This window comes from Macaca thibetana, chromosome 17 (genome assembly GCF_024542745.1).
Source record: "Macaca thibetana thibetana isolate TM-01 chromosome 17, ASM2454274v1, whole genome shotgun sequence".
Classification (NCBI taxonomy): domain Eukaryota; kingdom Metazoa; phylum Chordata; class Mammalia; order Primates; family Cercopithecidae; genus Macaca; species Macaca thibetana.
Genome location: NC_065594.1, coordinates 16,242,040 through 16,254,499, shown reverse-complemented (window position 1 = coordinate 16,254,499; position 12,460 = coordinate 16,242,040). Strand labels below are relative to the sequence as shown.

At 37.6% G+C, this 12,460-nt stretch overlaps 1 long non-coding RNA gene across 2 annotated transcripts in view; it reads right to left on the bottom strand.

Annotated features, from left to right (window-relative positions):
• LOC126940326 (uncharacterized) overlaps positions 1-12,460 on the bottom strand; it is a 245,524-nt gene that overhangs the window by 118,501 nt on the left and 114,563 nt on the right. For both annotated transcript variants that reach the window (XR_007720707.1, XR_007720708.1), the window contains exon 3: positions 1,674-1,734. This is a non-coding gene — a long non-coding RNA (uncharacterized LOC126940326). The remainder of the gene's footprint in view (positions 1-1,673; positions 1,735-12,460) is intronic.

The following is a 12,460-nucleotide window of genomic DNA, read 5'->3' as shown; positions in this document are numbered from 1 at the left end:
CACAGTCTACTTTTTACATAAATGAACACTTTGTTTTGTCTTTCCCAGGAGAGTAGGCATAAAGAGTGATGTGTTTCCACTTGGCAGCATTTCTTCTTTTTTGTTTTGTTTTCAAAGGAGCATTGGCTCGCTTGATACACAGCCTTCAAACAATATTTGTTGAATAAATGAATGAATGAATGATGATCACATGTGATCCTGATTGATCGATACAGACAGGAGAGAGGCAGTGTAGGCAAAAAAGGTAAAATAAAACTTTTTAATAAACAAAAATCCTACTATTTAAAAAGGGAAAGTGCAAAGTGGAAAACCAGCAAAGAGTATCAGTCAAGAGTTATTTTTTAATTCGGCTACATGCCACGACCCCTCCCTCCGCCCCACCCAAACACACACACACAAACAGAGGCTACCCCATCTATATCACCCCTCAGATAAAGCTAAAAGTGGGTCATAAGGAAAACTCTGGAAGCACAAAGAGCAGGAAATTTTTATCAGTGCTTTTTTTCCATTCCACAATACATTGTCCTAGTGATCGCTCTTTATTTAAAGAAAAATAATTGTCAATCAAGAGCCCTTGGTATTCAGGAAAATGGTGTTCGTAGAACACATTCAAGTTTCTTAGAGTAAAACATAAGTTGGGAATCTGGAAAACACACATTTTCTAAATTCCTAATAATATATTCATATGGAAAACTTACTTTCACGTTAATAATACTCTAACCCAGTTGACTCCACTAAGAAACAGAGACTACCAGGTTTATAATTTAGATAAATAGTAAGCTATTTGTATCAAATTTACAAAAGTTCAACATCATACATGCTTCAGAAAATTTCTCACATTTGGAATGGTAGACTAAAAAGGCTATACTCGCTCTTAGCTGTACGACAACTCAATAGAAATCCTGCACTACGTTTGGTTAACACAGTGTTCCATCCAAAAAAAAAAAAAAAGCCCTCAAACAGTACAAATAATCTCATAAAAAAGGCAAATAATGACGAACAGGCAAATAATCTCATAAATAAGTCATCAATAGTATTCTGGTTGCCTGAATCACATTTGCAATGGTTTAGATTTATCATTAAAGAATGGATTTGACATTCAAATGTAAAACATATAGATAAAATTAATAAATATTTATCATTATGTGTGTATCTTGCTAATAGTTGGTTAATAAGTAGGACAAAGTTCTCAAAAACATCTACTAAGTTTTGTTAGTGATTATGTCTGTGTACTTGGATTAGAAGTGATATCTTTTTGCTTATCTGCATAATTCAAATTTATTTTTATAATACAACGTTTTTAAAAAAATTATGTTCATGTTCATGATATATGGTAATCACTTGCTAATTGAAGACAAAAAATTAGATTCACTTTCCTTTGAATTTCCAAGAAAAAAAAAAGGCTCATGGCTACCTACTCCTGTGTCTACTACAGGAAGTCTGAACTCTGGAAATTCCTGTCAGTCCTTCCTTTACCGCCAACTTTAGCAACTGCTTTTGTTCATTTTGACAGCTCGGCTGCCTCTTTATTCCCTACAGATCAATGGTGAAGCTCAACTACATGAATCATAGTCACTTACCACATTTTATTAATTTAGTCTAACTGGGTATTTCTTAGCTGTGGGTTTCATTCAACTTTCACTTTTCTCTGTATAACAGAAAGAGCAACTCACTGAGGATGTGCAGCTCCAACTTTTCTCCGACTGACTTTCTGCTCCTGTTGGAAAATCCCATCTGCAGAAGAAAACAGCAATTTGACAATTTGATTGAATGTGTTCCTGCATGTAACCTAGAAGGAGCTTCAGGGATAAACTCCGGATTATAGTTCAAGGCGGTAATTTTGTCAGCTTTCATGCTTATAAAAGTAGGACATTATTTTCTTAATTAGTAATTTAGAACAGTTTTCACGTATTGAGTTCAATGGTTCCCTCACTGTCGACACCAGGATGTTGAAGCAAGCTCAGTTTCCTTTTGCTCCTTCTCCTCCTCCCCTATCCGCTTATGATATCCAATAACTACTCAAAGTGGTTAGACCTGCGTTACTCCAAGGACAGTCTTCAAACTCTGTCTACCCTTTCCACAGCTGGATGAAGCTAGCCATGTAGGTAACAAGTTTATATTTTCCAGTATATCTTTATTTCCACACAGACAACCACACTTCTCTGTGGATGTGAGTCTGAGGTGGGATTTCCCTATCATCTCTGTGAAAGAGTGATGAGAGAAGCTGAGGTCCAGGAAAACGAAGCAACTTGGCAAGACGTACCAGGTTCACTCTCTTCAGCCATGACCATCCCCACCGGGAACTGACAGCTGACGGCTCTCTACGGGCAGTAGCTTGCGGAGTGAGTCCTGCGTTCCTGAATGTCCAACGAACAACGTCATAAGGAAGATGGTGGAGCCGGAATTAGCCTGGGAGTATACTTACCTCAAGCCTCCTTCTTCCATTTAATTGGCTGAGCACTAAACTCATTCCAGCCAATAATCAACCACCACACAGGCTCTAGGGCTTCGTGACCAGAAATGAACACTCACGAGAACAAGAAACCAGAGGTTTCCCTCGGCTTCTCTTATTGCCTTTTTAAATATCAAGATAATTCATGTGTGCCCGGTGAGATGGCTCACGCCTGTAATCCCAACACTTTAGGAGGCCGAGGCGGGAGAACTGCTTGAGGCCAGGAGTTGGATACGAGCTTGGGCAGCATAGTGAGACCCCTTTTCTACACACACACACACACACACACACACACACACACACACAATGGCAGGAAGGTCCCTTGAACCAGGAGTTCCAGGACTGCAGTGAATTATGATCATGCCACTGGACTCTAGACTGGGCAAGAGAGTGGACTTTGTCTCAAAATAATAATAAGAAGAAGAATTCATGTGCTTAGCTTTAAAAGATAGTACTACAAAACTTATAATGAAAAAAAAAAAAAAGAGTCCTTTCTATCATACCCACCCTTTTAGACCTCCCAGGGCTTTCTCCAGAGGAAAACAATTTCAACTCCTTTTAGCTGTTTCTTCTGGTTTCTGTCTCTGTATTTCTAAATGACAGACTTACATATCTATTTTCGACTTCACAGTTTCAAACATTATTGATCAGTTTCCTCCTATGAAGGATGGATATTTACCTGTTTTGTATTCCCACAAACTTGCTCTCTCACTCCTCTTCTGCCACCCCCCCCTCAATATCACTCTTCTCAATATCACAAATGTTACCGCAATGGCCCTAGCTCACATTAATAGGACTTAAATATTATTCACAGCTGATTCACATCATGTACTAAAATTTTGTTCCTCTTAGAATTGTCAATTTTTGCATTTTTCTTGTTTTCTATACACCTAACACTAATTCTTACCCAAATTATTTTAAAGGACTATTAAAAAAACAAAAACAAAAACAACAAACTCTAATACAATCAAACGTCCCAATCAAACAGTTCCAACTTCTCTTTCTTTGCTGCATGGCTCCAGGAGCACTCCCTGTCCTGCTCCAGCCTGTTGTCAGCTATGCCTGCTGCTCAGCTCACCCATGGTATTTCTCTTTATCCACATCCTGGGGATTTCTTCTCTCCTGCTGGACTCTATTTTCTGGACCCCAGGTCATCCTCATTCACGGCTTCTCCCTCTTTTTGTTGTAGCAGATCAACTGTTCACTTCATGAGATAAGAGTGCTTTTAAGAGACATACATTTTTTAGAATTCCCATGTCTCAAATTGTCTTATTATAGCTGCAATGTATGATGTACAATTTGGCTGGATGTATAATTCTAGATTGAAACGTTCATTTCCATGGTCAACTTGCTCCTTTGTCCACCAGTTAATATTGTCGCCCTTGAAAAGTCTGTCATTCTGATCTCTGTCCCTTTGTGTATATCCTCTGCTTTGATTCTCTTTGGAAGATTTTAGGGTCGTCTTCTTGGTATTCTGGACTCTTGCAGTGATGAGGCTTAGCGTGACTGATTTCTCATTTATGTGCTGGATACCTGGCCAAACCTTTCAGTCTAGAAACTGTTAACTTCAGTTATAGAACATTTTCTGACATTGTGTTGCTATTTTTCTTTTCTCCATAATCACTGTCCTCCTTTCAAAACTAAGACTAGCTGAATGTCAGATCTTCGAGCTCGACTGTCTACCTCTTGTATCCTTTATATTTTTGCTTATATTGGATCCCTTTATTTACTTGTTTAGTTATGAGGAAATTGCATTAATATCTTCCAAACTTTACTAATGTTTTTATTCCTGCTCTAGTGTTTTTCATCCACAGGAGCTCTTTTTACTCTGCAATGCCTTCCTTCTGCTTTTAAAGTATTCTAGGATAACTTTTCCCAAATCTGTCTAAGGATGATTTTGTTTTACTTTTTTTTTTTTGTACTGCTAACTGTACTGTTTTTCCCTCTACTCCAAATTTTCAAAGGACTTAAAAGCTAGCATTCAGTAAACAACTTATTTTTTTCTCAGGAAAATATGTAAGTGATCATACAGCTGAGGAGACATGGGTTATTAAATATTTTGTATTAATGATGACTCTGACAATTTAGTATCAAAATAAACTTTTATTTATGCCCAATCAACAGCACAAATATGAATAAATGCTAGCACAGAAAGTCAGAAATTCCTGACAACTATTTAATCAATAGTTGCTCCTTGTCAGACATCAGTGAATGAGTGAGAGCATCTCAGTGACCAGTCCTCAGTCAGAGAGATTCTTTTCCTTCACAATTAGCCCTCCATAAACAAACAAGTTGACACTTGTGTACATATTACATATTGTTTATTGTTTACTTAACCTTGAATAACTTCAAAAAAATCCAAAATGAGGTTAGGTGATGCAGTAAGGCTTTGAGGTTTGGTTTTTGGTTTTCCTTATAAAAGTAAAGATTAGAGGTTGTGGAACAGCTTTTTCCAAAGAAGAGGAAATGAAACATGTTGATAAATTCTTAGGAATTTGGGGACCAGAAAGTGTATTTTCCAACAAGTATCTTAAACATATTCCCATGCTTACAATCTACCTCTCTAGCAATTTCCCTAATAACTGAAGAGGATATGCTAGTTCATTTTTCCATTTATAAGAACTTAAAAAAAAAAAACAAGGTTTTGAGGGTGAATTATCCCTTGCAGCAGCTCTGCTTTCTCATGGAATGTGATCTATTCACTGAAAACAGGCTACAGAATGAAAAAGCAAAGAAAATTCACAAGGAAACAACAAAAAAAATGAAAACAAGATAAAACTTAAGGCACATACTGGAGCATATTTTCTTTCTCTCTCTCTCTTTTTTTTTTTTTTTTTTTTTGTTATTTTACTACTCACTTCTATTTAAGCATGTGAACATTGTTAGGAATGTTTTATTTCCATAAACATGACCCTATCCTTAGTTTACATTGTGTCTTATAGTGCTTCAGTTTTGCTATTACATAGCCTAAGGAAACATTTTGGAAACATTATATCATTTATAAAATCCAGAATACTTATTAACTTCAAATAAAGCAATTATTTCTTAAAATACAAAAAGCTAAAGAATAAAAACTAAACTTTTTTTTTTAATTTTATGATTTCTACTTGCAGAAAAGGGAGTAACAGAATTGTTGACTAAAACTACAACATGTAGTCCCATAGTGGGATGTTTCTCTAGTTTGTAGCTAATGATTTTAAAATGCACACTGAATTCTAAATCTGTGCCTGTAAGGCTTTCATGAAAATTTGTAGGTTATTTTCATATAATAACGAACATAAAAGCTCCATTAATCTGATCATTAAGATGAAGTAATTCATTAATAATGGAAGAGAAATCCAGTAGCATATACAGGAAACAGGGGCAGGGGTACCTCTAAATAAACTCACAGCACAATTAAAACCCAATTTCACAACCTATTTCTAAGAAAGTCGATTTCTAATAGTCAAAATATTCATAGATTAAGTTAACAAACATTTATTTGCTACTCACTACATGTCAGCCATGCGCATGGGTGTTGGCAGCATGGACATAAACAAGACAAATTCCATTTCTCCTGAAAGTCATTACTTGACTGCTAGAGATTTCCTGCAAATGACCATCAGAGGAGGGTCAATCTGCAGTATCATCTTCCACTTCCGATCCCCAGTAAGAGCCACTGGATAGCCAGACAATCTGATATCGCACTCACTTTGGTTTCTGTTTTGTCACCTACTTGTCTTCCATAATTAATTAGCAATCAAATCATCATGTCATGCTTACCTCTTTCCTCTTAGGGAAGGGTGAGTTTACTTGTGGATGCCCAGACACAAGCTCAACCTTCCAAAACACTTTCAAAAAGACACATCGATGTGCAATTTAAGGACCTGAGTTAGGTATCTTCTCTGGCTTTAGTAGGTTGACATTTTTTTCATCTGTGGCTTATTTGAAGTGTCCAGTGTTAGACTTGACCTTTTACTTTTTTCTTTTTTTTTTTTTTTTTTTTGAGATATAGTCTCACTCTGTCACCCAGGCTGGAGTACAGTGGCGTGATCTCAGCTCACTTCAACCTCCACCTCCCAGGTTCAAGAGGTTCTCCTGCCTAAGCCTCCCGAGTAGCTGGGCCTACAGGCACCCACCACCATGCCCAGCCAATTTTCATATTTTTAGTACAGATGGGGTTTCACCATATTGGCCAGGCTGATCTCGAACTCCTGACCGTGTGATCTGCCCACCTCAGTCTCCCAAAGTGCTGAGATGACAGGCGTGAGCCACCGCGCCTGGCCTGACGTTTTACTTTTTGGCCCACCCTGTTGTCAGACTGCTCCCTTCTCAGCCACTCCATTCTAGTGTTTCCATGAGTTAAACTACAATGAGGAAACAGCTGCTGAGACTGTGAAAATCACCCCTGGAGAATAGGCTGGCAGGAATAAAGGTGCAGATGTGGGAAAGTACCTGGAAAGCCCAGGCTCAATAATGAAAAACAGGACTGAAGAGGAGAAACCAAGCAGTTGGGGTAGATCTATTTTGCAAGTTGAAAATAAGGATATTATAGTCCTTTTGAACTTGGGGAGCTATTCAAAATGTTTTGACCAAAGGGTTCATGTGCTTGGAGCTATTAACAATTTTTCAAACTCATCATATCTTCAACCTGATGTGCACTTTCCCAATCCATCCCCATATTCTTACTCCTTTCCTTATCTAACTTGGATCTGACGGCTTTCTTTTTTAACTATTTTCTCTAGTACCTCCAACCCCCCTAACAGCTCACTCTCACTGACCTGACTCCCCTATTTCCAGATCTGGGTCTTACCAGCATTGGGCTCTTGCTGCCCTTGCCCATACACAGCCAAGCCTTCCTGGAGAAAGTCACCCAGCTGTCCTGGTTGGTACCATTTCAAAGTTACAGTTGCTAACACCAACGAGGCCTTCGAAACTGCTAGACAACTCTACTTATCCCTTGTCAGCTTCTTTTCTCTGCTCCTCTACATGCCATCCCAAACCTTTACCACTGTCCTCAAACCTCTGATTTAATCCCAGGTTCCTTTGAAATCACTTTTAACTTCTCTGCAAATTTATTTAATCTCCATTTATCTTTAAATCCCACCCTTTTGTTTTAACCTATTAGTAAGCAGTGACAAGCATGTAGCCAAACGAACCTGGACTTTCTAATCATAGTTCCGAATTCCTGACTTTCAGACTCTCAGTTTCTTCATCTATAAAACGGAAATATTAATTAGTTAATGCCATTGAAATCAAGATTAAATAAAATATGTACAAATTGCTAGCATAGTCCCTACTGTTGAATCTCTTGGAAAATCACAGAGAACAGGGCGGACCCAGGTCTGGCCCGTACTGTGTTTATAACATAGCAAGAAAAATAAACAATAAAAACGATGCAGAAAGGATAAAGAATGACTGCCATTTCACAGAGAAACTAAACCTGGGTTTAGTTTAGGCTGAAACTAAACCAGTGCATTTCACAGAGAAACTAAACCTAGGTCAGGGGATCAAGGAGGAACTCCTGAGAAGGTGACATAACCTGGATCTTTAAAGTATAAGCTAGAGTTAGAAGGGCTTAGTGAGGTGACAGACTCCCAAGGGCAGCGAGAGAAAGTGCTGCAGGCAGGTGGAGCAACATGTGTGGTAAGTCCTGAATCAGAAGCATAGCAAGGAGGTGAGAGTGCACTTCAGTGTTGGGGTGCAGGGGTTGGGGAAACATGGAAAAGGGCTAGATCATGCAGTGACTTCGAAGCCATGTTAAAACTGGGGGACATTATGCTAAAGCAATGGCAACTGCTGGAAAGTTTCAGCACAGAGATGACATTATCAAATTTACATTTTTAAAATATGCTTACTAAATCATGGTTCTCTAAGCCCACCTCCTTCCAAAACTAATGTACTGATTTCTCATGTTTATTATGGCTATGCCTTCCAAGACTGATAAATTGGAGATTTTAAAATACGAAGTTTGAAAATTAGTATGCGGATGAGTTAGTGAAGTTCAGTTGTCTTCGTTTGGGCTGCTAGAGCAAAGTACCATAAACTGGGTGACTAACAAACCACAGAAATGTCCTCACAGTTCTGGAGGCTGAAAGCTCGAGAGCAGAGGACCAGCATGGTCCGGTTCTACTAAAGACTCTTGACCGGGTAGCAGATGGGCCAACTTCTAACTGTGTTTCCACATTAACTAACTCTCTGGCCTCTTCTCATAAGCGCACTGATCCCATTCATGAGGGTTCCACCCTATGACCTAACTACCTCCAAAATGCCCACCTCCAAACACCATCACATTGGGGATTGGATTTCAACATATGAATTTTGAAAGGAGACAAACATTCAGTCCATCGCAACCATTAAAGTCCAGATAACAAGTCTGAAAAGGGAAATAGATTGTTTCCATTTTAAACGTTGTGTAAATGTAGTAAATTACTGGATACTTGTGTTCAGGTACTTACTACACCCTGTATTTCACTTGTGTTCCGGTACTTACGATACCCTAAAATCAGCTTATGATGTCTGTCTTATACCTAAACAGAGGCATAAATAATCATAATATTTCTTCTCTACTATATATTGAGTTCTAACGTCTCTTTTTATCACTAAACTCCTTTACACTTATGAAGCACAGACCCCAAATCGGTAGGGCTGACTGTTGTCATGAATTCTCAGCTCAAATATAATGGAGAAAGGCCCTCCTCCACCACACTACAAAAATAGCACCCTCTCTATTATCCTCCAGTGACAGATCATTCTTCACAGCAATCAGTACAATTTCAAATGAACTGTATTGTTTACATTTTATTGTCTGGGTTGCCCTGGGAGAGTACAAACTCCGTAAGATCACAAATCTTATCATCTTTTTCTCTGCAGTATCCTCAACACAAAGCAAGTGACTCAATGAATATTTGTTGAATTAATTAATGTAACTCCATTTACACTTATATATCCCTCAGTTTTTATTTAATCATCAAAAATATTCTGTGCTGTGATATTTTTATCTTCAATTATAAAGAGATAAAAATTGGTAAAGAATGAAAACCAGATTTGAAAAAAAAATATTTCTCTAATACTTCCATTCATAAACAACCCAAATATTATCTAATATAAATAAACATTTCATTAATCCAGTCCTGCTAGCCTCTATGACATGAATTTAACTTTATTTTAAAGGGATGTGTGGGATAGATACTTGTGATAGGTAATAATAAAAAGTAAATTTCAAAAAAAGCAACTCTATTTTTAATTTTTATGATTATTTGCACATTTTATTTATTTTTTTTAAATTAATTAATTAATTTATTGACTTATTTTGAGAAGGAGTCTTGCTCTGTCACCCAGGCTGGAGTGCAGTGGTGCAATCTTGGCTCACTGCAAGCTCCACCTCCTGGGTTCACGCCATTCTCCTGCCTCAGCCTCCCGAGTAACTGGGACTACAGGCGCCCGCCACCACGCCCGGCTAATTTTTTGTGGTTTTTTTAGTAGAGACGGGGTTTCACCATGTTAGCCAGGATGGTCTTGATATCCTGACCTCGTGATGTGCCTGCCTTGGCCTCCCAAAGTGCTGGGATTACAGGCGTGAGCCACCGCGCCCAGCCTGCGCATTTTAAAGTATAAAATTCAAAACTTTTTAGCAATTCTAATGATTTACTTAACAGTAAGTACCTCTATTCTTTCAATTCTTCTGAATTATTTCTCATTAACAATCAAAAATCACATCAACAAAGATATTTATATACTTAAAATATACATTCAAATATTTTTGTTATATGGTGTATTTACTTATGCTTTCATAGAGAAGAGAGTTCTTACTATTTTAAAGATACCACACTGAATTCTAGACCTGTGCAGCCATGCAAAATGAAAGTCAAATGAATCCCATTACATTCTTATTGGTATTTTCATGCCTCCATCTGTCTTTTAGAACATAAAAGTCATCCACTTTATACTCTGTACATGTATGTGCCCTTTATATTCCTGAAAATCACAGACAGCAGGAATAATAAATAAATGCCATCCTTGTTTTTTCTATCTTTTCTAAAACCCATTTACCAAATGAAATCATCTAATTCAATTCCAAAAATAGTTAAATTTTTAGATTTTTAATTAGTTGCATAAGTTGTTATGTCCAGGAAAACTTGTGGAAGTCCTTCTTCATGTCATTCAATGACTTTGATTAAGGAAACAATGATAAATGTTTCCAAAAAATACCAAATACCCATCCTCCACTACATAGTTACCCTTTTATAATAATTATGTGCTAAAAAGTTGCTATAAATCAGTTCTTGGGTATGTTTCAAGTCTAATCAAGTCTTCTGACACATTGCTAAATAAAGTTAAAATTAATTTTTTGTTTGTATTATAGACAGGAAACAAACACTTGTATCCAGGCAACAACAATGTAAGTTAGATTTGTTTTGTATGGTAAAGTCAAGCAGGGGCCATGCAAAAATTGCACTTCTTTCTCAACTGTAGCTGGATGTTACCATCTTGAAGACTGGCACCAGCTAGAAACCAAAAGCCAAGAGATTTTGCTGTTTGCTCCTGCTGAATGCAGCCATTTCATTTCTATTAAATTCTGTGTTTTGGACTGAGATATACTGGATATTTGTTTTTTGGTTTTTGTTTTTGCTTTTGAGATGGAGTTTCACTCTTGTTGCCCAGGCTGGAGTACAGTAGCACCATCTTGGCTCACTGAAACCTCTGCCCACTGGGTTCAATCGATTCTCCTGCCTCAGCCTCCTGAGCAGCTGGGATTATAGGCACCTTCCACCAGGCCTGGCTAATTTTTTGTATTTTTAGTAGAGACAGGGTTTCACCATGTTGGCCAGGCTGGTCTCGAACTCCTGACCTCAGGTGATCCGCCCACCTTGGCCTCCCAAAGTCCTGGGATTATAGGCATGAGTCACTGCGCCCAGTCTATATACTAAATATTTAAAGTGGCTATTGTGTGTTGGCCTTTTCCCATTAATCCACACCTTAACCGCCAAGAGACACGTATCAGAATATAATCTTATAATTGGAAGATAAATGAAACACTTTGGTTTTGATAATATTCGCTGTAGAAATTAAAGTCAAATCTTCTTGGCCCCTTGGAAAAATATTAGAAAATGGGAGCACAAAGTAGGGCTTGCACCTTCTACATTCACAAGGAGAAAGCATGAGTTCAAAAAGTTGAGAAGCACCGAGCTAAAGAATGGGTGTGCCATGAACTGCCCCAGTGAGCTTACAGTGATGACGTGAGAGACCAAAAGAACAGATAGTCAGTGTGGGTGGAGCAGAGGAAACAGATAGAGGCTGGAGATTTGGATGGAGGCCAGATTACTAGGGTATTCTTGGTCATAAGGAATTTAGATTTTATTCCAACTAGAGAGGAAAGTCACTAACGTGTTAATTGCATATGATTGTAGTGGATTAAAACAAGATCGAAAGTGTTGGAAGAAATAATAAAAAAGCATTCCCTGTCCAGAGGAATCATTTTTATAAAGTGAAAGAGATCTAGAACACAATAGCAAAAAAAAAAAAAGAAAATACAATTAGAAAGTGGGCAAAGTATGTGAATATACATTTTCTCAAGAGAAGAAAAATAAATGGCCAACATACCTATGTAAATATGTTCAAAATCACTAATCATAAGGGAAATGCACATCAAAACCACAATGAGATATTATCTCACATCTGGCAGAATGTTTTTCTTTAAAAATACAATGTATATAGTAATTTTAAGTGTTAGCAAGAATTGGAGAAATTAGAATCCCCGTGCACTGTTGGTGGGAATGTAAAATGGTGCAGCCACTATGGAGCACAATAGGAAGGTCCCTCAAAATGATTACAATTTAAAATGTAAAAACTATTTTTAAAAAACATGATCCAGTCATCCCATTTTGGGTACTTATCCAAAAAAATATTTAAATCAGAATTGCAAAGAGATATTTGCACTTACATGTTCACTGGAACGTTATTTGCAATCCAAGATATGGAAACAACCTAAATTTCCAACAGTGGATGAATAGATAAGGAAAATGTGGC